The following is a 25,501-nucleotide window of genomic DNA, read 5'->3' as shown; positions in this document are numbered from 1 at the left end:
TGAAAACAATTTCTCTTGATGCCAAGGTGTATTTCTTCCTGAGCTAAGAAAAAAAAAAAAAGGGTGTAATAGAAACCACAGCTTAGAGGTCTGAGGGTACCAACAAATTCCCTCATGCCAGTAAAATGACAAGAACTGATTCTTATAACTATTACCAAGCTCACACTTAAAAGAAATGAAACAATGCTCTACTCAGCACTGTCAAACATAAGGTGACAGCCAGAATAAAGGCTTTCAGTGATTCAGTCCTACTGTGCCCATTTCAGACAGCAAGCAAGACAAGTCTCATGTTTCATCTTATTCTGATGGGTTTTGAGAATTTCAGTTTCTGGCTTTTTAGTAACAAAATTTGGGTTTCAGGTGGACCCCCAGCTGCCTGATGCACAAATGATTCTGATCATTTGTGTCAGGACCTAGGCTTGGCAGTCCTGTGACTGCTGAGACATGATGAGCAGAGCAGGGTCCAGCTCACACACAGTCCCTGCAGTTGGACCTTAATCCCTGGGAAAGCATTCCACAGCCTGTCTGGGAACCTGTCCATGATTAGCTGTCCCTGCATGAGAGGCCTTCACTGGGCAGCTCTGGCAGAACTTTTGTCTTCTCAGCACCAAATGGCCATTCCTGTTCAGGATGTATTGAGAATGCAGAACTCCTGCTTGAGCAGGAAAAAATGGGATATCTTGAAAAATATCTGAAAAATGGGATATCTTCCAGGATGACTGACAAAAACCAGCCAAATCAATCCTTATGGGTATCACATTTAGATACACTCTGCATATCCTAAAAAATGCCAAATCCATGACAAATGCCAAATCTAATTGCAAAATAATGAGCTTTCCAGTTTAGATCAGATCAATGTGGTTGCTGTGCTGTACAATCTGTACCTGGGCGCAGGCACCGGCACACGGGGGAGTGCAACAAGAGGCAAAGCGAGCGCCACGCACACTCTGCTGTTCTGACACTTTGCAATCAAGAATTAATTAGAAGTATCCATGCATGTTTATTAGCTGCTCTCCAGTTTATGGCTATTGACATGCTCTCCTTCAATAAGTAAACTGCAACTCTTAAGGCTTCTGAATTCAATTAAAAGGAAGAAAGAAAGAAGAAATATTTTCTAGAGAACTATCCTATCAGACGTTGTTTGGCCAACATTCTTAAATCATTGTCTTTGTTTAAAAACAGTGCTATAAAATCATTATTAACACAAGTACTGGTGATCTACATTCCATTAGTCCATAAAACTTGATAAACTATCAATAGTTCAACTGCCATCAGCATTTTTGACTGCTTTATGATACAGATAAATTGAGTAGGCTGAGCTTTAATTCCAGTTTTATAATAATGCTCCTGGTAAGCTTGATCTGGCTTTCAAATCACTGCAGCAATGCAGCTGAAAAAAAAAATTAAAACATATTTTACTGTGAAAGAGCATAAACAAATCATTTTCATTACAAGCTACTAGCATTCATTTTATTTTTTATGTAGGTACTCTTTCTGTATCTTTAAATATTTCACTGATGATCTGCCTGCTAGAATCCACGAGCGAGTAGAAAGTTAGGTCAGAAATCACTGTCTGTGGACTTGCATAACTGACAGTCGAAGGAGTGCCTGCATGCTAAGGACAAATCCATCTTTGTGTACTTTTTATGGGGGGAGCTCTAAGCATCTTTCCTTTCTCTGGTTCTGAAAATTAACACCATTAAATATTCCCCTGAGAAAGTGTCATCCATTTCCCATGGGATAAATGTTGGGGAAGGGGAAAGAGGTGGAATAATTCAGGAGACAGTAAACTAAACTGAGCAGTGGCAGGTTGATTTACATACAAAATCTCTAAGTCTTGTCAGCCAATATAAGCTCCAACTCAAATAAAAGCCTAATGTAGTAGCTGTGGGAAAGAGATCTTCACAATGAGCAGAACAGTCATGAAAAAATGTCTAAAGGGGTTTATTAAAAACACATTGAAGAGAATCACCTTCCTAACAATGAGCAGCAAACCCAGGAGCTGAAGAAGTGAGAGATAATTTGTTCATACGGTCGGTGTAACAGTAGCACTCAAGGATTCCACACTGCTGAACAAGCAAACGCAGGGGAGAGAAACTCAGCCCCAAATTCAGGCTTTACACCAAAGAGAAAACAAAAGGGGAAATGCAAGGAGCTATTACCCTTATTTTAATGCTGGAGAACTGATGTGTGGAGCATGAGTGCAGTCCAGGGGTAATGCTTTAACACCACTATAAGCCATTAGAAATTAATAATTGAAGACATTCAAGTGAATACACCATCAGGACAAATGTACTCATAATTTGCATTTTCAGACGATCTAACCTGCACCTCTATTGATGCAATATTTCTTCCAATGCTTCCGATTTGTGCAGCTAGATCTTTTATTAAAACACACACAAAATAATCAAAACAATAAACCAAAAAAAGCACATTCTTCTTTCCTTGATTTTAATTAAGAAACTATAGAGAACATCTCCCTTCAAAAATACCGCTCTTACTGGTACATGGGTGGTGACAGAAGGCTAATTTAAGTAAAAACAATAATGTGAGACGACCATGTAAATGCAATGCCCATAAAATGCTTCTTCTTTATCATTTAAGTAAGAACTGAGTCTCACTAAAAAACCCACATTTTTCTCTGCAGAAAAAAAGGGTTTATTAGAAAATCAGAAGCATATGCTTTTTTCTTTTCATCACTGCTTTCCAGCACAGTATTATTAAAGAATTCATAAATTCAGATTAGAAATTGATTAGTTCACTAAAGGTACTTAAGGTCAATTATTAATAATAACCTAAACCACTCAATTATTACTGACATTAAAACTTAAGAAATAATTTCAAAGTACACCACCAAGTTGCCTTGAAAGAAATCATGATATTACAAGTTTCTTCCCTTTTTCAAACTTCTGTTGTTTGGCAGAGCAGACAAGAAACACATATCATTCAAATCATCCAGGAAGTCTTTTACTCTAAGGATTTAAAATATTAATACATGACTAAATGAAGTGCATAAAAAGCCTCTTTCCTATATCATTCCGAAGGGGAAAACACAGGAGTTAATTCAGGTGTCTATCAGTATTAATTTTAAATCACGTAGCTCCATCAAAGACAATGGAATCAGGGCACTGTAAGAGCAGAGTCACACAGCAGGCAGCTCTTCAGGCCGAGCAGCACCAAACTCTGTTAGCACAATGATCAGAGAGAAGTATCTTAATAAAACACTCAGCTGGGAGCAGTGGTGCCAACTGACCGAGCCCAAGGATCGTGTCCTGTGTGTGACTGGAGGCAACGTCCCATTCCACACCACAAACCGAGAACGTACAGGGACACCTTCCTTCTGCTTTGCCTTACTCATGGCTTGCAAAACCCACCACACCCCCATGTTCTGTCAAACCCTGGGTACCAAAACCTCGGACAATCCCAGTGTGCATAAAATATTCCACTCCTAGGAGAGATTCTGCACCATGCTTTTAACAGCACATCTCAGTGCCAGCCTGTCTAAAGCTCTGCTGACTTGCATGGCTCCACTGCCTCTGCCCTTAGCTCACAGTGTTTTGGAAAGGCAATTGGTCTTCCAGGCTGGTTGTGAGTCAGCAAAAATATGCCTAATAGAAAACCCAGATGACTATTTCCTAACAGATCAAGCATGGTATCAGTGACACCTTCTGGACTTCTTCCTTGACCCAAGTCCAATGCGGTGTTCGGTTTTTCTTTGCCCTGGTCCCAGGCAGCGGGGGGTGCCTGGCTAGGCACGCTGCTGTCGGCAAGACCGGGGCCGCCTCGTGTGTGCAGAGCTCCAGGGCTGAGCCTCCGCGTGGGTCTGCCGCGCCGTAGCCAGACGCTGCGGGGAGATAAAGGGCGAGAGAATGGCGCACCCTGCTCTCATGGCTGAGAACTCCTTATTTACTGCGTGGCTGCAGCGGTGGACAAAGCAGCCATTCTCGAGCCCGCCCGGGCAAAATGGCACCGGGGCCCAGGGAACAGGGGATTAAATAGGGGGCGGGCAGAGAGGGGTGGAGTCCCCCCTCGCCCAATGGGGACAGAGGACAGGGGAGTGACGCGGAATACGGCATCCTATGGGAACATAACAGGGGTGTGTACAGCGTTCCAGGACAAGTGGGATTACAGAGGTGGGGCGATTGACACAGAACTTTCCGAGGGGAAGAAGGGCGTGGTTACAAGATTGACATATGAAAGCTCCTATAGCAGACAGCCTGGAGCGGACCATTTTAAGGGGAAAATAGGGGTATGTAGGACCGATCTAACTAACATTTATTAAAACGCCTAACTGAACCCACCCGGGATGCAACAGTCCAACTCTTTAGATCAACTGTCATTTCCTCTAGAAATCTTAAAGGTGTCCAGTTCATTTTGTATCTACCTTTCTTTACAAACATTGTAAAAAGACAATTTCCATCACAAAGTCTTATGAAAGTATTGTCTGAAGCTCATTAGAACACAGAATACCAGTTTTCTTCAGGTTAGTTCTCATACCTTGTTTATCCAAAGGAATTTTTAAAACATCTCTAACATTTTAGAGGGAGAACCACACAGTTGGCTTCTCTAAGAAAATACTAAAAATAAAACCTACTAAAACCTGTTTTCTAAGACAGCAGTGTCACATCAGTGCTACAAAATAACTTTCACCGTGATATTATTTCTAGGAGAAAAGGAAATTTCAACACACTGCTGGACTGTTTTTCTACTACGTAATTGCAGACCAGAGATTCCATCTCTTTCTATTACAGTTTTCCACATCCACCAACCTATTGTCTGTGGGTGCAGAAACTTCTAATGCCCTGAACTAATGCCCTGAAAATCTAGAAAATAAATTTGAATAAGCTGTTATTGACATTTGGGGGAAAGAATGATGTGTGTTTAACCAGTGTTTCTCCTTCCTCCTTGTCTCTCCCACTCTCCTGGCAACTCTTCATTTTCAGGGTGCTAAAATGGAACAAAGATTAGTTGCAAATAATTTGTTTTCCCGTTTCTTCACAGAATTATCCAACTGCAATGACTACTCTTAATAAGCAATTAAAACTTAAATTGTGTACTCTAAGGGCACAGTCACATTAAAATAGAATACAAAATAATGTCTGGTTGCTAATCCTTTGTTTACAGTGCAGCTAATCATCCTGCAGAGCTGGGAAAAGAAGGGTCTGCATATTCTCCTACAATGAGAAAATAAGTTCAAGAACAAAGAGAGCTGAGTACTCCAAGTTCTTGCTGACCCCAAGTTCTTGCTCATTTCAACAGAATATTGGTCTGAGAGCAAGAGAATCAACTGTGAGTAATACTACCTCACCATGTGCCACACTGTCAAACTGCAGATAAACGTGAGCCAACCTGCACATCCCTGTGGCCCTCACACAAGAGTCTGACTATGAGTCTGATCTAACTCTGCCTAGACTGTAAAAGACTTAGGGGATTTTTGCTGCTGTCGGAGCAAGACATCCATTTCTGAATGAACATGCTATTGAGAAGATGGTGTCTTGAGGGACATGTTGAAGATCTCTCACTGCAATCCTAGAAGACAAATTCCCTGAGACATTCTTTTCATGTGCATTCCATGGGCCTGGATGCATAAATGACTGGCAGATGCTCCATGTAAAAATTACCTCTCACGTAGGAGGAAGAATTCCACAAGTGTAGATTAAAAATATTTCATAAGAATATAAGAAAGTCATTGTACAAGAACAGGGAGATATTTATTCTAATTTACTTTCTCACAGGACCAGATGCTACAGGCGCAAAAATAATCTTAGTTCTGGCATTTGGCATCTCTGCAAACATAATCCATTCCCTTGTGCTTGAGCTATAATCATCTTTCATTACATAATCACAACTCTTTTTCCCAAAGAACTTCAGCCTCAGTTATGGCTCAAAGTGAATACTGGTCAATTAAGCACCCAGCAGGTATTATTTTGTTGAATTCTTATTGTTCCTTATAATGCACACTAACATGTCAAAGTATTTATTGCACGCTATTCAACCCTCAGTTTAAAAACAGATTAATCCTGGATAAACTCCTCCACATCTCTCATCCTGAGGCTCTGGTTATGTCAGGAAGATGAAGTAAAAAACAATAAACTATCCATGTGAGATGTTTTTCCTGAGAATCTGGAAGATTTTCTTTTATTCATTTGGTTAAATTTTACTTTGTTCCTTGCCAGCTGGAGAAGAGAAAGCCTGACCTCTGGTGCCAGAGCTTCTGGCCCTCTTACAGTGCTCCGATTGTTTTCCATGCACACACCGCGTTCCAACCCGGCCCGTCTTGCTTTGAACCTGCTCTTGTCTCTGAGACCCCAGTGCTCAGGGAGGCGCCCCTGGCCAAACAGGGGAGCAGCAGTCCCAGCTCTGTGATAGGGAATTTATATCACTTTGTGTGTGTGAAAGACACACCTGTCTTCTGCAAGGAGAGCAGATGGAGATCAACACCAGGCAATAAGGATTGCTGTATCACGTACATCGGTCCTGATCCACTAGAGTACCATCTCTCTCAGTGCACAGGCAAAATAACACTTCAACCCCTTCCTCCTCCTCCCAACCACTTCACTGAAGTTCACTCTCACACAGGTCAAGCATCACCAAGTAAATTCTAAACAAACAAAACCTTCTGCTGGTCAGCATCATGAATTGGAGACTGAAAGAAGAATTTAAAATCAGTAATTTTCCAACAAAGATTCTGTTTCATCACATTTGCAGGCTCTGAAATAAATCCAGTATTCCCGTAAAACATAGCTGACACCTTCTCAGGTCTGGCTTTGGGCCCCTGCAATGATGCACTTGGATCTAGGAAAGGAATGTCTAAAAGACAATTCCACAGGAGTGTGTCACAGTGCTGCTTTCTCCCCTGGCAATATCCATTATCCCATCAAGTTGTGCAGGTACCTCCTGCAACACCTCTGTACTTTATGGGAAAGCAGCTCCTTCTAGGAACATATAATGATGTTCTATAAGCAAACACCTGGGTGAATTAAAACAACAAAAAAACCCCTATTCATTTAATTTCCACTGCCCTTATACATTTCACAAGATTCTCTGTGATGTGGTCTCTGTAAGCTCAAGGTAAGAAGAATCCCAATTCTTCCTGAATCTAAGAAATAATAAATGGTTCATGAGATTTGTGGTAATATCTTTTATAAAAAAATACAAATTGTATAGTATTGGTAATTACAGGAGGCTTTACCTTCAAAGTTACAGTATTTTGCTAGTCACCCACAGTACCCAAAGCACAGAAACAGCCAAAAGGCTACTTCTGTGCATTTGTCTTGAAAAGATATTCTTCTTCAGTAAGATGTGTCTTTCATTTACTGTCAATATGTGTTATAATTCCATTTTGTTTTCCTCCTCTTTTAAAAAAGAACAGATGAATTAAGAAACATCTGCTGTTCACATGAAGATTGATTCCTGCCTAAATTTGGTGTTTGGTTCATGACTCCGAGATAACCGAGATCTTTTTTTTGCCAGTCTTATGCCTTGAGATATTTTGTTCAAACTTAGAACAAGCAAAGAAACAAGGAACCAATTTCAGAGGGATTTTTGTATGGCAAGTGAGACCAGTTTACTGTTTCAGAGTACAAATCACAGTCATATTCATAGTGCAGACTAGTCTGTGAGACCTCCAGTAAGAGAGATAAAAAAGAAAATTTTCAGGTCTCCAAATCCTGCTGCTTTTAATTCCACCTTCCCTCACAGCTGCTACTGGCAACTATGCTGTACATACCTGGGCTAAGGTGACTTTCCACTCCTGGGAACTGATGGAGGTGCCTGCTTGATGGCAGGTGGACATGGAGTGCTGGGGTCCCTCTCCAGTCAGCAGCCACAGACCCCTGCAGGGAGAGCTTCAAACCTCCTGCTCCGATGCCCTTTGTGCTCTTGAAGATGTCCTGAATAACCCAACAGAAATGCCCATTTCCCCTATTAACAGGAAGGGAATTCTAATCAACAGCCTATAACTTGCACTGTAACTTCCACAGGGTTCATGTTATTATGCCACAGCTAAGTCCATAGTGAGGCCATAAAAGAAAAAGGGCTTTGGGATTTGTTGTGTTCCCCCCCGACTGCACTAGGTCTAGAATCAGAGAAATTACATAACACATAAGGAGCAAAGGGAGACAGCTAAGAACGAAGCTTTCCAGATGGGCTGGGATGGGACCATGCTATTTTCAAGAATACCACAACACACAATTTGATTTCAAACACATTAAACTTGTGGCATAGAAGAAAATTAACTGTCAGGAAAGATAACAGGGCAATACCTGTAAATAAACAAAAAAGAAGGGGGTGTTGAGGCCAGGAAATGCGCTGTGCAGACCAAGAAGAAAAACCTGCCTTTAGGACAATTTGTTTAGACTAAAGAGAATAAAAACAAACCCAAAAAGATGAAAGGGAAAAAGGAAGTTTAGTGAGAGAAAACACAACGATCTAGAAGAGAAAAGGTTCAACAGAGTCAGGCAGCTATTTGGTGAGATCTTACACTTTCTGTGGATCAAAGGGTGGACTTCAGACGAGAGAGCTTCTAAGGCAGATTGCAGAGCATAACAGCACAAATGCCAGAGAATGGTGAACACAGTTGCACAGCGCAGAGAGTGAAAAGGAACACCTCAAAATGAGGGCTCAAACAAGCATAGGGAGTTCTGGATGCAGCAGGATAGTGCAAAGAGCTGGAAAACTTTTGCTAGTGCCGATCTTGCTAGATGGTGTCAATTTAATCCTAAGAAAACATGAGACAATCATGAGCTCTGGGGCAAAACTTTTAATTTGCTCATTTTCTTTAAGAAGCAAGAGATTTCATGCACTCAGATCTCACTCTACTTATCAAAATGCAAACTGGGGTAGTAATGTCTCAAATATAAACACAGAGGTTGTCCCCTCCTGCTCCTGAGTCCCTCATTTTTGTCAGCTATATTTGTTGGTTTAATACAACTTCCTCTCTCCACAGTTACATTTAAATTTTAAAAATAATTTGCAAATTTAAAACTTCAAAAAATGTAAATACACACTACAGAATGCATTTTCAGCTAGAATAATCAGTCATCAAAGGGCAAGCAGATAAATTCCACTTCTAAGGTCCCTTTCTACTACGAGTGTGTATTTGTTGCTAAGAACTGGGCCAAGCCAGTACAATGGTAACTTGAAAAGTCGTGTTCCACATATAATTCCACATTATCTCTTGCCATGTTTTAATTTAAACATTAGAATTGAAACTGTGGCTTTTTTATAGCTCTAATTTGTACCCTAAATCTTACATTTTTCCTACTAGCTCATGTTCAAATACAGTACTACTCCATACCAGCACTCTTCAAATTTGTTTTTCTTACTTTTTCGAGTGATTAGTTATTATGAGATTATTTATTGCCGTGGAGTATTCTTTAGAATCACATTACATCAACTACCACTGTTATTAGGCCTTTACAGCAGTGCTTAAACAAGCACCAATGCCTCCTTCATCAGCATTCAGTTTTAATGAACACTTCCAACTTGTTTTTGTAAAATAACATGCTATAGCAATTTATAAGATTACAGAAGAAAATTGTGTACATTTTTCTTCTCTTCAAGACATTTGCAGCCTTCTGCACTAAAATGGATTAAAGCTCAATAAACTAACAACTGAAGACTTCAGACTGCAAGATATACATATATTTTTGCATTATTATTGAGTAAATGATTTTTAAGTACAATCCAGTTGAAGCATACTATAGGTGCAATTTAGACTGGAAATAACTTATAATTGCCAGCATGATCTTACACTGTTTTTTCTAGACAAAATGTGCAAGTATAGAAATCCATGTTTAGATAAAAATGAACTGAGAAGGAAAACTGCAGATCATTAAACCAAGGTAATTTAGGAATTTTTGTAAAATGTCCTTGGAAGCGTGGTACTCTTCTGTTCTTGAGCTGCAGAGAGCAAGAGGCAATGGGGATTTGCTGTAGGAGGGCAGTGCCACCCTGCTTTGTGTGCAGTCTGAGTTGGTGCCTTGTGGCCTTCAGGATGACCAAAGACCCACTTTAAAGACCTTGTAGTAGTAAAGTAGTGAAGTACCCTCTGGTACCCAGAGTAGGAGCCAGCCTTGTCCAAACACTTTACAGCCTAAGTGGAAAACGTATGAGAAGCAAACAAAGTACATGGAGCGAATTTTCTGGCGTCACATTCCACATCTCTCCCAAACCCAAGCATAAACAAGGACCTTTTTGCTATTTTGTTCCCATTTCTGTGACTCATATTCAGTGTTTCACTGAAGAAATGTGGATTTGCCTTCCCCTGAAGTCACTGGAAAGTCCATCAATACACACCGTGTTCTTCATGCCTAAGTGTCTTCAGCACTCTGTCTGGTGTGAACTCTATGGTTACAGACCTACCCCTGTTGAATCATCATTAAATGAAAAAATCAAAATATCCCCGTTGTTATAAACTAAGCAAACTGATCTACTGTAAATGTGACAGTTTTTTCTTCCAAATAATATATTTCCTGATCTCTTATTATTTCTTGGTGATTCAATTTAAAACTATGTGACTTACAGTTTAATGGAAGAAGCTGTTCTATCCATAAATTATACAGCCAAGGCCATGAGGAAGGAGTCCCTTTGTCCATCACAATCTCTTTACAGCTAAATTTCCAGAGGGCAAATCTCACTATACAACATTATTTGTTCTGAAAATAAGTGAAATAAGATCATTACAGCATTATTACAGAATAAAAGAAACCAAATTGTTTCTTGAGTTTCTTGTCCCCCCACTTTGGCAAACTTATTGATGTCCCTTGTCCATTTTCCTTTGCTCAGCTCAAGCATGAAGAACTGGATGCCCCCTAGCAGAAAATACACTTGCAGAATTCCTGACAAGACATTTGCTCTGGACTGTGTCTGCAAAAGTGCTGCTGTCTTTGTCAGCTGTTCGAGGACTGTTGTCTCTGAGAGACTCCTTCATCCTCTTGTCTCTGATTCCAAAATTTTGAAAAATCTTTCTTAATTTCCGTGACCACAGCTGTTATCAGTAAAGGCAGTTACTTCTGATTTATCTGTCCTTTTTTTCTCAGCAGTTCTAACATCAGTTCTTACCCCAGAAGCTTACCATGTGTCTGAGGGATTTGCAGAGAGGATACAACCTTACCTATCTTTCATTACTTCAGAACTAAGAACTTCAAAATTCTTTTCAAGGTAGCTAAACCAATCTTACCCTGAAACAGCCTAGATAATGTTCAAGATATTGCATTCAGACGTAATTTTAAAAGTAATTAAAAGTAAAATAACAGCTTTGTTTCTTTTGAACAGTAACATCACCAGCCTGCCACAGAACTCCTATGCCACCTGTATTAGGAATTGCTAATAAGAGTGTTCAGTGAAATATGTGGTACTCAGTCAGGACAACGCATGCTATGATCAGGCAGCTTTACAGGAAGAACGGCACTGCTTCAAACAGAGCAATTTTTCAGGTGGTGAAGAATTTTATGTGTCTAGTTCATAACTCTGAAGCTAAAATTGCATATGGCTTTGCATTATTAGACCAAAAGGGAATAATATGAAAGTGGAATCCAGACTATACAACAGTAGAGCAAATGTACAATGTGAAACTAACAGCTATAGCTTGCAGCAAGTTAAAACCAGAAGCATCTGTCAAAAGCCATATAAAGTAGGATTCAGATGGCAAGAGAGGAAATAAATCAACAGAATGCTAAAAAGAAAATTAAGCAAAGAAGCCTCTGAAAGATCTCTGCAAGAGACCATTTACAAAGCATGAGTCAGATGAAAGTTGTTGGAAGTAGAAATAACTGTAATAGAAGCAAAAACATCCAGCTTTTTCTTCCTTTGGACTTCAATTTATACAGCCCTCCATAACTGGCTTTATTTTAATTTAGTGGTAATGGAAAAGCTGATGATTAACCTAAGGAGAGCACAAAAACCTTTGTTTTACAAAGAAGTTCTCCTCTATTCATTGTAGCATAATTTGTTTTCAGCTGCAAAGACTATGAACAAAAGGTCAGCTGAACACAGCAAGAAGCACAGGGAAGTACTGGAAAAACAACTGCTGGAGGAGTGCTTGTTCTAGGATGCTCCTTAGGTGGAGGTTGAAAACTCAATGGGGAGATGCAACAATAAACAGGTAACACAGAATAAAGCAGCAATTGTAACTGTTCTCTGCAAAAGAGGAGTAGTGCTCTTCCAGCAGGACAAAGACAGAAAGGCTGCAAGGGGCAATTTCTCTAATGCCATGAGGGAATGATCATAATTTCATCTACAAAGCCTTTTGAAAAGTCTGTTCTGAAGAGAGAAAGATTTAATGGAGCACATCAGTGTCAGTTTGAAGCAGTGACCCAGCAGAACATTTTCTCTAACAATTCAGATGATGCTGCTTCACCCAGAGAATGTTCTTTAAGAAAACTCATTCTTCTTAGTCCAAAGAAAGAGAAGTCCCCTTTCAGTTGTATCCCCATATTTGCATATTTGTAGCAGCAGCATACTGCATGCTGATGTTCTATTTAGCACTCCCATGATCCTACTTCTCTAATACTGTTTCTTAGTCAGCATTCCCATGTTTTATGTTTTCATTGTTGGCTTTTACAGAGTGAGAACCTCTTTGTATTCATCTTGATTACATTTTACTCTGTTAAAATCTGCCTCTCTGTTAACTGCTGGACTTCCTACAGCCTTTTATGTCCAACTTCACCAATGTTACCAAGCCCTGCTAGATTCATTTTTGTCAACAAGTATGATTGCTGCAGTATTCATCATTCCTCCTTTTGCTTTCTTTTCTCCAGACAATTTTCTTGCTGACTTTTTTAATGCACACATTGCTTCCAAACTGTGTAAAAGTAATGTAACCCACTGAATTTTAATCTATTAAAAGTCCTGCTTTCACTAATTTCTATGTGAAAACATTCAGATAAGCAGGGGTGAACAAAACCAGATTTCAATGAGTGAGCTCCATCACAATCAGAGTATACTCCAACACTGAGGCAGATAAATGCTACACAGCATGTCCTGAAATGTATTTTTACATCTATTTTATCAGAAATTTGAGGTCTCTTTTTTTACCCCGCCTTGAAAAAAGGTCAGCTTATTTACTACTTATTTTACAAGCTGCACACAGCTGTAACTGCAGAGTATCAAACTGGTCCATTAGGCACATGTCCTCTTCCATTCCTCTATACCTCCTGATGTTCTCTCTCAACATACAAGTTGACTGCCAACAATTCTGAACTCCTTTTGCTAGCTCTTTATGAGTTTTGCTATCTTGTACTGCTGCCTTTACACATTAAAACTACAAAAGGAAGCAATAAAGTCATACCTCCCTAAAGAAAATCACTTACAAGCCAGGCTCACTCCAGGAGGTTTAGCCAATGCTTTGGAAAAGGTATTTATTTAAGGGAAGTCCATTTTGCAAACTCTCTGCAAACATGGTCTTCATGTAAGTAACTAAAAAAAAATTGAAAGCAAAAGGTACTAGAAAGGTTGTCACATCAGTCTGTGGGCTTCTGGAGGAAAGTTGCATCTTTATGGAGGAAAGTGAATTATTAGAATGAAAGAAAGGAAAGAGTAACATTTTACTTTTACTGTATCACCCTTTGGTATCTAAAAAAAAAAAAGTATTATGGACAAGAGAAACAAAAGGTTTAGGAAAAGGAACCTATTAAAGACTGAGTTTACACTTCAGGAATTTGTATTGTCTTCTATCGTTGGTGAGGGTCTGTAGTGATGCAGGGTCCCCAGGCAGGTGCAAAGGAGAGCAGCTTTGCTGTAAAACCCCAGCCTTGTTAAGCAGTTAGCCCATTTTCAGTCACATAGTTTGAAATCACAACAAACATAATTCACACACCACAGTGTGAGCACGCAATGGTTATGTAACTTGTTTCCTACCCATAATTCAGCTGAGTCTCTTTCCCACACGCCTTTTCTACTTAGCTGAAGGAACAGGCCTGAGCCATGATTTTACAAAGCCTTCCTTTCGCAGAGTTTTACTTATCCATAACATTTTAGCACCTTAATGAATTGTGTTTTCCTCTTTTATCTAGGGAAGCATAAGAAGGGCCCCAGTGACAGCTGGCTGGACCAGAATCCATAGAAGTGCAGCCTGGGCTGTACGAAGCACTGGGCTGAAAACACCTCAACCCACTGCAGAAAGGAGCACTGCAATATTCTTTGAGCCATATTCTGCTGTCTGGGAAATTAATAAACATATTTATCAAAAGATCAGAGGCTGTTCTTTCCTCCTACTGCACACTGCCCAAGAGAATTCATTCCTGGTACTCAACAATGTCAAGCAGCCTCCCCAACCAATCACACCAAAAATATGGGCTAGAATGTGCAGATTCATTTTCTTCACTCTCACTGCCTGGATAGGTATATATTCAACACAGTTTGTACTATTTCCTTACAATGAATCATACCTAGTGTTCTTTTCACAAATCAATTCTTTCAAACCTTAGGAAAACTTTAAAAGTGCAAATTTTGATGTCATAGTCCCCTCCTCTCCCTCCCCTCCCCTCCCCTTTGGTTCCCTTTGGTTCTCTTCATTAGTCTAGTAGTTAGCTTTCCAAAGACATGAATCTGACTAGGATACTGAATTCTATTATAAAAGCAATTTAAAATTTAAAAATCTCAATGCCTTTTCAATCAAACAGCTTTACACCCTCTGGCAAAGGGGTTTAACATTAGACATGTGGAGCCCAAGTGTTGATGTTGACATATGGATAAAAAATACAATGCATACCACACATTTTGAAATTTTGGTTTGGGGAAAAACTCAAGAAAACAGAGCTCATAGGAAAAAATTGCTGAAATTATTTTGTTCAGATCAGATTATATGCAATGTTGGGCAATTTTACAGCATTTCTGGCATTGTAAGAATTAAAAATCTTGTCATACTAACTCTTCTTCTGATATCAGTCTACCTAGATCAGAAGAAAATTGTCTCTTTGCTTCCACTTACATAACCAAAGGAGGGAGGTGAGGCCCTGGCACAGGGTGCCCAGAGCAGCTGTGGCTGCCCCTGGATCCCTGGAAGTGTCCAAGGCCAGGCTGGATGGGGCTTGGAGCAGCCTGGGACAGTGGGAGGTGTCCCTGCTCAGGGCAAAGAGGTGGGACAAGATGATCTTGAAATTCCCTTCCAAGCCAAACCACCCAGGGATTCTGTGCTAGCGGGGCCACTGCAGGCTCAGGAGCCTCTCTGGAGTGGGGGTGCAGGGGATGGACCGGGCCAGACTGGCAGAGAGGCAGGACACTGCACGAGGAGCCCTTCAGCCAAATAAGTGACCACTGACTTCTACAGGCTCACATCAGCCCAATGGCTCCAGGCAGCTGAGCACACCCAAACTGAGCAGCTTTTCTGGAGCCCTACACCTGTGTCTGCACATTGACCTGTCCAAGCTCCCCGCCAGTTCATCCTTCCTCTTGCAAGACTTGTAACAGACAAAATTCTTCATCCAACTGCATCCCAACAGAACAGCAGAAACTCACAAAGTAGCAACAGGGTACAGTTGACAGGGTCTTGAGACTCAAGAGCAGTGGCACTTATGTGTGAACCACCACATCTAAACCTCTTGTAGTTTGCAAACCTCAGTATAAATGTTACAACAAAATTCCAGTTCTAGGCATTGCTTTTCGGCTGATTTACTACTAAAGTCTCCTGCCACCGGTAAGAATATCAGAAAGCAGTGGCTCACTCAAAATCAAAGAGAGACTCTTGAATCTATCTTACTGTTATTTCAATTCTCATAATTTCTCTTCTTTTTTTTTTCTTTTTTTTTTTTTTTTTTGTCTTTTCAGACAAGAATGCAAAAAGGAGTAAAAGAACTAGAATCGAAGAGCTCATGGGATTACTTATTAAGAAGCATGCCAGAAACATATCCTTGAAAGCACACTCTTTCATGGTTGGGCTAGGGTGTTGACTAAATTGAAAAGTATTTAAAGTACAATGAAATTTCAAGACAATAGCTAGAGGTATACAGCTTTTACAGATTCTCTGAGTTAACCTCTATTTAATGTGCACTGGGGTTTTCCCAGGGATATATTCTAACACAAAAGCACGTCTGATTTATATTGCTTTGACTATAGCTTTTATCCATTTACTGATAAATTGAATTTCACACAGGTTTACACAAAAGCCACAAAATAGTATCAAGTGAAACAAGTCTTTGGATTTTTTCAAACTGTTATAACAACTTCAAGTGTAACTGCCCTACAAAGAAACATTTACTTCAACAGTTAATGGAAGACTGAAATCAATATTTAGGGTAATTTTTTTTTTTATAAATCAGTAAAAGCCTGCAACATCAATTACTTCTTTCTGGCACAAGCTTTCAGTGGGAATTGTAGCAGGTCTCACCAGGGCTGATTTCAATCCTACACAGGTGTGTATGTTAAGAGCAGAGAAGGAGCAGAAAAGAGCCTGTGCTCACACAGGGCAGATGACAGACAAGCAGTACCAGTAGGCAATCTGAAATAAAGCTAATGCCAACAGATTGCTTTACTAGAATTATCCTAACACCCTGTGCAGATTTGTATCAAAATCCTTAGCTTACAAAGAATTAAGCTGGATATACCTAATCCCATGCATCCCCTTCTTTAAAATGCTATGAAACCACACTCCTCCACCCAGGAATCGCTTCCTCCTTGCTTGACAGCCCTTTCCTTCTCTCTCTGTTCCTATGCAAGGCAGTGACAAAGAGACAGAGTACAGCAATCTTTTTCCAAATGTGGAATGAAGTAATGACTACGTTAAATGAGAAAGAAAAGATGCGAAAGTTATCTCAGCTTTCTATAGTTTGCAGTTCCTTCAAATAGCTTTTTCAATTCTGAACACCAATAAGGAACATGAACATTGATGTCATTTGGCTGAGAGCAAGTGGCTATCATATAAAAAAAAAAAATATTTATTTATATAATGCACTGCATAAGTAAGACAACGGTGATAAACTGGCCCCTGACTATGCAGAGCAAAATTTGATGAGGCCATGGAGTGCCTAAATGAGTAGCTATTTGCAGTGTAAGATTGCCTCACTTGTACCGAGGGCCATCCACTGCTGCCATGAAGTCTTCTCAGACCTTTAAGCTCATTCCTCCCAATTTCTAAGCACTGAAAAAACAAAAACATATTGTATATATTATTTCTTTGACTTCTCTGAGACATGTAATGTGTACAGGTCTCACACATTTTTTTCAGGACAATGGGAATTACACTGCAAAGCAGATGGAGCAGGAATTTCCCAGAGCAGGCAGGACACCTGGCCTGAAGCAGCTGCAGAGTGTTAAGAGAGACAGCACATGAGAGAGGATAGGAAGAGGCCATCCTGTGCAATTCAACTTCTGCTTTTCTGGAACTCTTTCTCTTCTGCCTGTGCAAATTACATCATACAATTTGTATTACATTTTAATGTAATCCTTAAAATTGGCTCTTGAGAACAGGGGGAAAATGATAACTGAGAAGAAATAACACATAAAAATTCCATAGTCGTATCATTTATTGGCAGAACAGGGATTTGAATCTGGAAGTCCCACAATGTTAATAAATGCTACCACACAACCAACCTCTGAATTAGTTTGACACAGGCTTATCCCAATTTTTTCTGGTGGAGCTGTCCCACTGTGTAATTTGAATAATAATAATTAGAGCAGAATTTGAACAATAGTTTGCAAAGGGAGCTCCAAAATCACAACTTCTGAGTCCACCTCTATCCTTACCAGCTGAGAAACATTTCATCTCTAACAGCTGTATTTGTACACAATGCCTAATGTTTAATGAATCAGAGTTCCTGATAAAGCCAGTTAAACCTGAATTCATGACCAGATCTGACACACAGCCTTTATTTCTCCAGGGACTGAAATATCCAGTACCACCTTTCTTGTGATCCCCAATACAATTTCCAAGAGTTAGATTAAATGAGGCAAAAACTAGACACATGACTGATTTAAAGTTTACAGACTACATTTCAGCAAGAGCTCACACAATTCTATTTTAACAAGCTAATTCACTTCCACTAAATAAATTATTATAAAAATACAGGGTTCTGAGGAGGAACTGTAAGAGTTTATTTTCAATAGGCAAATGCATAGATTATTGAGCAAAGGAATCAACTTACTGTAACAGACAACTCAGGGAACCCATCATCAGGTAAGGGGAAGCTAAAAGTGGCTTAAAACCTGTTCTCTGCTGAAAAAAGGGTAACTTTTAATAGAAATTGCTTTGTGAAAGTAGAGAACAGACAGATTGGAAACCACTGTTGCTAGGGCCCATGTAAATGGACTTTGTTTTCCCTTCCAACGCACACATTCCGACTTCCAGTTATCTCTCTGCATGTTTGGAGATGCTTATCAGATCTAAATACTCTAATTAAATGATATTATAATAATACCTTATTAATGTGCACTATACTGTTGTTAATGAATATATAGTGCATATAAAATATTTACATATATATATATTTATGAAATCTAAACACCCTGTATGTTTACAGCTGTTAATTAGAGCTAACTAAATACACAGGGCAATGCTCTTAAGTAGCCACAGAACAAAACAATTCCTGCTTGATGCAAGAGCAGTTGTGATAAAATGCTAAATCTGTCTCTTTTCCTAAAGCCCAAATATGGAAAGGAAAAAGACTGAAATCAAAGCATAGCTATAAAAGCCTCTAGAGGAGAGAACACAAGGCTGAAAAAGCCTCACAGCAGTGATTCAGTCTCTGCTTTCAAGACATCTGGCTAGGAACCCCCAGATATTACTGAATTATTAAGATCTAACACAGTTCTTTAGGAACACTGGAGCTGTCTTTCCCTGGCCAGCTCCAGCACAGAGCCACCACCACCGCTCTTTATGGAAGGACATGGTCGTGCTGGGCTGGCCTTTCTGGGAGAGAGAAGAGCTGGACCAGTGCTGCAGCCTGTGCGATGCCCACACGGCAGCTCTGGAAGGGCGCTGGGGCAGAGCTGGGTGACAGCCATCTGTGATGGCGGCACTACAAACAACGCGGGAGGGCCGGGGCTTGCTCCTGTCTGCCACTGAGGGGACTCAGAGCACACACTGGTAATTGCTGGACATGTAGTACCTGGCTGGCCTCAGTTACACACACTGGAGACACCTCTGTGCTACCCTGCCATCAGATCTGCAGCCAGTGAACATGGATTCTGCCTCTTACACAACCACTCAGTAATTAGTTATGATCCAGTTCAATATCACATCTTCTCTCCACACAATTCCCTATCTCTGTTCATCTTGCTTACTCTCCTCTATCTTTTGTTTGCTTCTTTGAAGTGCTCTCTGGCATTTTTCTCTGATGGAAAAAAATAATTACCACATCTACCACAGTTTTTATGGGCAACTCTGCTTATTTAATCCTAACAGAGCTGTGGGGCTGCACGAAGTCTATCAGCCGTGGTCAACTTCTTCAAAGGCAAAAAAGCCTTTAGAAAATAAACCATCATTTGAATATATGCCCTACCTTGTAATTAAAGATTTTCTGAATGTAGAAGAATAGCTAGGAGTCTGTGATCACAACTGTCTCAGAATGCCTATGAAACACTGCTGGGAGAGTTCTTGGATCTTGCATGTCTGAATGATTTCTTGTCAGGCTGGATATAAAAACTCCTGAGATGAATCCATATGTCCATGAACACTTCTAATTCTTCTTCTTTCTCTCCTTCTAGTTCAGTGCTCAGACCACTTCCTTCAGTTTGTCCAAGACAGTAAAAACTAGCTAATCCAAAATCCTCTATAAATTTGAACATTTCTTTCTGGATGGGCTCACAAAATTATCTTTCTAGTTCAGTCAAATGAAAGACAACATGGTCTGATAATGGTTGCCGTGGCATAGATTTTTCAGAAAAAAGACACTGCCAAAGCAAAAACGAGATACTGAATTTGAAGATCACATTTGTTTTATCAAACTATCCATCCTATATGGACTAAGAATAAAGCTGAGCTGTAAGCATACCCTAATCATGTTATTTATTTTTGAGAACACAATCTGAATATTTGGACTGTTCCTCCTAGAAATCCCGCCTTTTTTCCACCTTGATGTTTGTGTGTAGAAACAATAAGGGAAAATGAATAGATTTTGGGTACCTAAATGATACACACAGTTATTTTTCATTAAATGCCTTATTTTAGTCTTCAGTTTTCAGGGAAAAAACCCTTCAGAAACTCCTCCTTGATATTATTTGAGATCTGAAGCTGACCAATGGCTTAACACCAGACAGACAAGAAACATATTAGTAATGCCAGCAAAATAACATAGATACTAAGGTAAATATTTTATCTCAGGGTGATTATACTGGAAGCATCTCATCTTCTGGTATTTTTTTTTTTTTTTTTTTTTTTTTTTTTTTTTTTTTTTGCAAAAACTAGTCTGGCAATTTTAGTGACTTTCATTATTCCATATTCACACAATTCACACAGCTGTCTGTTACATCTGTTGATTTGCTTTTTTGTGTGTATGTTGGGCTTTTTCCCCCTCATGGTTATTGCCCAATATTTTCCTCCATATATTTTATATAAATTCTAATAAATTGTTCTTTCTGCAGATAATTCATTAAAGTCTTTTTTTATTCTTATGCAATGTCCTAGAAGATGAATATCATTATTATCTTTCATCTGATAGATGGCATTTTGTCATTCAGTCTTAAATGATGCCTGTGGGATAAGCTGATTCCTCTGCTTCCACACTTCTGACATTGTTAGATTGGATTGTTAAGTGTACGTACAGAATAATTCACTGAAATGTTCTGCTCACTTGTCCAAGTCAAAGGATGTCAGCTGAAAAGCTCCTCTGCACATGGCTTGACACAGCCTGTTTTTCCTTAGCAGTATCAAGCTGTGTCATCTGAGCCACAATAAAGCTTCCACTGAAGATAAAATCCCTTAGTCTGCGTTGTATCACAAAGACCTTGCTTTCTTTGCTTGCTCATCTAAAGTGCAGCCACAGAAATTGGCTTTTTTGGCATGGCCATCCCTCAACAGTGAGGGAAGTAGAATTCTGAGGTTCTGTATTTGGGAAAGTGCTGCGAACTGGGTCTCACTGTACATTTCCTCCCTTCCTGTGTTTATTATCCTTCCCTTTTTATGTCATTTGGCTGCAGTATATTTGTGTGACCCATAGAGTGAGCAAACTGCTGTTACTAACAGTGTGAGCTCACCTTTTTATATTTAGGTTCTCTTACCACCTGATGCTCTACTGCAGCTGTTTGTGGATCCTCCATGGGTTTAGATGTCCTATCTGCTTGTTTTGCTTTTATTTGATGCAATTGTAAGGCTCATTGTCTTAATGTCTCCTTTTTTCACAGGTTTTTTTTCATATTTGATAGCTCTTGATCTAATGTCTGAAAAATTGTGAATGAACTCCAAACAACCCGTGTTTTCAGTTTTTACCAGCTGTAAATCTATTGCATTACCACCTTGCCACATTTCCCCTAAAAATAACCTTCATAGTAAGTGCTTACAATCAGCACATCACCACCTGTCTAGACAGTGGAAGGCAGAGAGAAATTAATGTCTGGTGTAGTTGTACTGAGAGCACAACATTGGCTTTGCCCTTTCATCTTAGATGGTTTATGGCTGTGATTAACAGGCTAATCTTATGACTTGCATTAATGTTTTGCTAAGCAAATGGTTTCTTGTACTGAAGCAAAGGGTTTCTTGTATTGTCCTTTCAAGATCCAAAAACCCCCAGCGTTCTAAACAGGAAATGGATTTCTGTCAGATCAGTTTTCAAGAAGCAATTTTGTGTTTATAGGTTGTATTTGTCTGGGTCTTTTTAATTGTTTATCAATCTCAGCAAAGGTACCACAGGCAATGAGGAGGATGACTGCTACTTTCTCATTGCCAGGAGATCCAGTGTTTCCAGAGTCAATGGCTACATTCCTCACTAACACAGGACACTGAGCATGTGCTGTCCTAAAGCACTTACAAGCTGAACAAAATTGATTTGACCCACTGCTTGAGACCTGAAGGACAATGCAATTCACTGAACTCAGGAGGCTATTTACAGAAAATGTGATAACAACTTCTCTTGCTGAACCCATAGAAAATTCCTGTACTTAGGCCAGTGACTAAATGACAAAATAGTACTGTCTTTTGGCACTCTGATGCCAAAGTAATGTCCCTGTAATCCTGATATCATCAGTAGTGTAGTTTAGAGATTGTTAAATAAATAAATGAATAAATGTGTAAGAGAAATGAAGAAGTAGTGATAAACAGCTCACCTCTGTACTTGTGAATGCAAGCTATAGGCACAGACACGACATTCCCCCACAGGTCTCTGCATCCACCTAAGATGGGGAACTGACATTTCTGTCAGAGGTTTCCCCCCTCTAAAAGATATCCAGTCAGTCTCTGGCTTGAGCTGGGCCTTAAGGAAGCTCAGCTGAGTTCTGCTGGTTTGCATGGATCAAACTTGGGCAGACCTCTCGGGCACTTTGAGCAGAGAGAACCAGGCCACACTGATTTAGAAGTACACGACAACCTTAAGGGATGCACATGCACAATTTCAAAGAGATCTTTTAAGACAGACCTTCCATAACACCCTTTGCTACAAAGGACAATTTATATTCCTACAGAAGAGAATGGAAACTTTGTGAGTGACTTCATTTGGGCAAGAACAGCTCAGATGTTTTTCACAGTCTGGTAGACTCACGTCCTGTTCTGCTATTTCTCTTCCTCTTTTTCCCCAGTTACGAGGAAATAAACACAGAGTGGGAGTTGGGTGATGTATTTCATGTTGTGCTTTGAAACCAATAAGCATTACACTTTGAACTGCTTCACACTGCTTAGGCACATCCTCTAGGATGGATTTATAAAGAAATTGCAAATTTTATCAGTGCAGAAGTTGTAATCCTTCCAAAACCCTTAATAGTCTCAAACTCCCATTTCATTTCAATGACAGGCATAATTCTATCTTCTTCCTGCCTCCCACAAGATACTATAGGCATAATCAAAACCAAAACAGAAGCAAAAATCGTATTAGCCAGAATGTTGACTATTTGAAATGCTGAATTAGTCTGACTGTCCACCCAACTCCAATTACTCTTCCAAAAGCCAGGAAGTGACTGGAAATGAGATTTGCTTGTTTGTGAGGTGATTTAGCATATTAAAAAACAACACTGAGAGCTTGACAAAGCCCCACACTTAAGCCCTGTCAGGCCAAGGCTTGCTCTGTGAATCCTGGAAGATGGGTGGCAAAAAGCTGAGAGGACCTCAGGAATATAAATTAGTAGGGAAGTGGAAATGCAAGGCTGAGTATGAAAAAGGCAAGAGAAGAGAACTGAACTCGGGAGGTAAAATGGCAAAGATTATCTATGTATAATCTGAAGACTCTTAAGTCTGCTCTACAACATCAAACACAGTGCCTGGTGTGTAGCCACAGCTGTTGGCTTTCATTCCTTAAAAACAAATGTTTGTGTCTGACAAAGAATAAACCCCAATACAGATGAAGGCTGCTAACAACACTAGTTTTAGTATGAGTAGGTTTTAAAGTGACAAGCAGCAAAAAACCATATTCTTCAAAATATGTATGACATAAAGTTCTGCAGAATCTTTAGCACGCAAGATCTCATAGACTCCATCTGAGAGAAATTAAAGATTTTAGTGCTTCCATATTCTTTTCCAGCACTATGCTACATATAATTCCAGAAAAAATAGTCCTTAAGCATGTGATGAAAGTGATGAAATCCCTCAACAGAAAAGCTGATCATATAAACATATGGTAAACACAATTAGTAAACAACCCACAAGATGAAGATTTTCCTCATTAAGCATTTGCAAAATAACTCACGAGAACAAAACAGTAAAATTTGAAGTCTCTTGTAAAACAGTATGCAAACAAAACAAAAAGATAATCCAGTGTAGCAAATGGTTTGCAAGGAACTGTTTGTTTCCAGAATATTTGTAAAATCAACTTCCAGCTTTACCCTTCTTGAAAGTTATTTCTGAACAGTATTTGAAAGTAACAATTTGTTCCCTATCAAAACTTGCTTTGAACACCTTTTCTATGCTTCTGAAGGGAACGTGCCCTCCCTCAGTGACATAACAGATGTGCTTCTGATTCTCTAGCTCCCACAGAGGAATGCAAACACACGCTTAATGAACTCCACTGAAATCAACCCAAGAACTTAAAACTAAGCATTTGTGCAGTATTGACATATTCCTGTACATCCATGTTAACAAGAACTGCCTAAAGACTTCCCATTACATAAACACTACCTACAAATGCACTAACTCTTGTAAAGACATTTTATGAAAACAAGTAAACAGCCAAATGTTTTATGCACAGGTTAATCTGGGGAGAGTCTTTGCTCTTTCATACATTTCATATTTGGAAGGAGAGGATAGGTAATGTTAAGTTTTTTGTATTTTGTCAAAACTTCAAGTAGGTTTCTGAAAAGCATTCCCTTGAGATTTGCTCAAAGTGATACAAGCTGTAATTTCTGTCTTTTGCTGGAAGTGCAATCAGCAGAAGAATTCCGTAAAGCATTTAAACATGCACCTCTGTGAAAATGTATAATATTGTGTATGTTGCCTGTACTACTCAGTGAAGGCAGACTATGGTCAGTAATTTGAGAAAAAAGAATAAGATTCTGAAAGGACAAGACAGGGATATGAAAGCCGTGGAAGTAAATAAAAAGCATAAGGAGCACAGTAGCAGCTGGAGTAGCTGACAAAGTAAGTTGAGGGAGTTACACTTCAAGGAAGGAGGTGAGGACAGCAAAAATAATGAAATTAGAAAAGGTGGTGCAGGGTTATGAAAGAGAGAGTAGGAATGGGTTAGTAAAGGAAGTCTCATCATCAGCAAACCCTGAAAAAGTTGAATCTGGGCCACAAAAGTAATTGAAAATACCTTTGTTGTCTATTATGTGGAAGGAGTGGTGAGCCTGTGCAAACTGAGTGCCCCTCCTCTGGTGTAATTTTGTAAATTATAAAATTCCAAAATTAAGACTCTAACAGTTAAAGGCTGACACCTCACTGGGCTCTAGCAGGAAGAGGGAAATAAAGCTGCTGTTCCCTGCCATAAGTGAAAGCAGTTCACCATTTCTAGGTGAGTTCAAGCCATGATGCATATGTGCATTCATCTACAACCAACATGACCCATGACTTGTACCACTACCAAGTAAAAATATGACCATCACCTTTGATTTAGATATAGTACAGCCACTAAAGGACTTTAAAACTGATGACAGTGAGCTGTTTCATGGTGAGAGCCTGAATCAAGTCATTACAGAAACAGCTTACCAAAGCATAACTCAGTGCAGTCCTCTCTTCTCTCCCTCCTTTCTTTACATGGATATATAAACCATCAGAACAGAAGAACAAAAGGCAATGGCAAAAAAATTGGAAGTATATTTCATAGCAAAACACTTCATTATTACATGAAGCATCACCCTCCAGACAAGGACAATTCTGAACCCTCCAAAAGATGAAACTCTTTTTCAGGAACATATAGCATTGTTTTCCTTTAAAGTGATATTTAAAACAAGGAAATTAGATTTTTACAGGAGAGGTTCTTACTTCAGTTGA

The 25,501-nt window shown here is 39.5% G+C and overlaps 2 long non-coding RNA genes across 2 annotated transcripts in view; both read right to left on the bottom strand.

The window, feature by feature from the left end:
• Window positions 1-25,501, bottom strand: part of LOC137477705 (uncharacterized) — a 499,166-nt gene that overhangs the window by 178,343 nt on the left and 295,322 nt on the right. The gene's annotated exons all lie outside the window — the stretch shown is intronic.
• The window catches only part of LOC137477698 (uncharacterized), a 72,109-nt gene continuing 65,556 nt past the window's right edge, over window positions 18,949-25,501 (bottom strand). The window contains exon 4 of the long non-coding RNA XR_011001143.1: window positions 18,949-19,827. This is a non-coding gene — a long non-coding RNA (uncharacterized lncRNA). The remainder of the gene's footprint in view (window positions 19,828-25,501) is intronic.

Source organism: Anomalospiza imberbis, chromosome 8 (assembly GCF_031753505.1).
Source record: "Anomalospiza imberbis isolate Cuckoo-Finch-1a 21T00152 chromosome 8, ASM3175350v1, whole genome shotgun sequence".
NCBI classification, from domain to species: domain Eukaryota; kingdom Metazoa; phylum Chordata; class Aves; order Passeriformes; family Viduidae; genus Anomalospiza; species Anomalospiza imberbis.
Note: the sequence above shows the minus strand (reverse complement) of the source record. Positions and strands in the feature narration are given on the sequence as shown.